The sequence below is a fragment of the Mus pahari genome, chromosome 2 (assembly GCF_900095145.1).
Source record: "Mus pahari chromosome 2, PAHARI_EIJ_v1.1, whole genome shotgun sequence".
NCBI classification, from domain to species: Eukaryota; Metazoa; Chordata; class Mammalia; order Rodentia; family Muridae; genus Mus; species Mus pahari.
This window is the reverse complement of record NC_034591.1, coordinates 100,509,024-100,509,870: the sequence shown is the minus strand read 5'-3', so window position 1 is coordinate 100,509,870 and position 847 is coordinate 100,509,024.

The following is an 847-nucleotide window of genomic DNA, read 5'->3' as shown; positions in this document are numbered from 1 at the left end:
CCAATACTTTAAGCAATACACAATGTTTTCATTGATTATTGATATGTGAATGCTGGTTGCCATGGTTACATGTGGTTAAAGCATTGTAAGGTCATTTCTCAGTGAAGTTGGAAGAGGAGTCATGGGATTAGCCCAGCATGGTAGGGTGAAGAAGTTGAGTGCCTACTGTATACCAAGGTCTGAGATAGAGCTTTCTCACAGGTGGATCATTTGGTCACTCTGCGATTATGTATCACTAGTGCCATCTTTGCAGATGAAAGTGGGGTGTGACCTACTTCATGGGAATTTGGGCGTCTCAGGGAAGCCATGTATAGGAGAAGGGTGAGAGCATAGGAGAGGAGGGCATGCCAACCAAGTGGGATGCATGGCGTCCCCTAGGGCCTCTGAGGACTGGTGTTCCTGTATGTGAAGCCCCTGCAAATGTGGCTCAAAGGAACCTCAGATATAAAACATTGATATGCTCAATTCTCAAGACAGACAACAGTCTTCTACTTATAGATGCTGGGGCAGGGAAGCCAGATCACAGGAACAAAGAGGTTTTTGTAAATCCCTCACACACACACAGGCAGGTGAGGGCAGCTCAGCAGCTTAAAGTGCTTACCTGGTGACTTGAAATGAGCCCCACAGCATAGAGGGTAAGTAAAATTTATCCTCAAATCTCTACTCATGTACCATGGCACACGTGTGCCTGTATTTGCACAAGCACACACACACACAATTAAAATCCTTTTTATTGTACCCAATGAAGACCTAGGATCTATAGTTAGGAATTTCACCTTCTCTTAAAGTTTTGTTTTGTTTTGCTTTTTTGTTTTTGTTTTTCGAGACAGTGTCTCTGTGTAGGCTT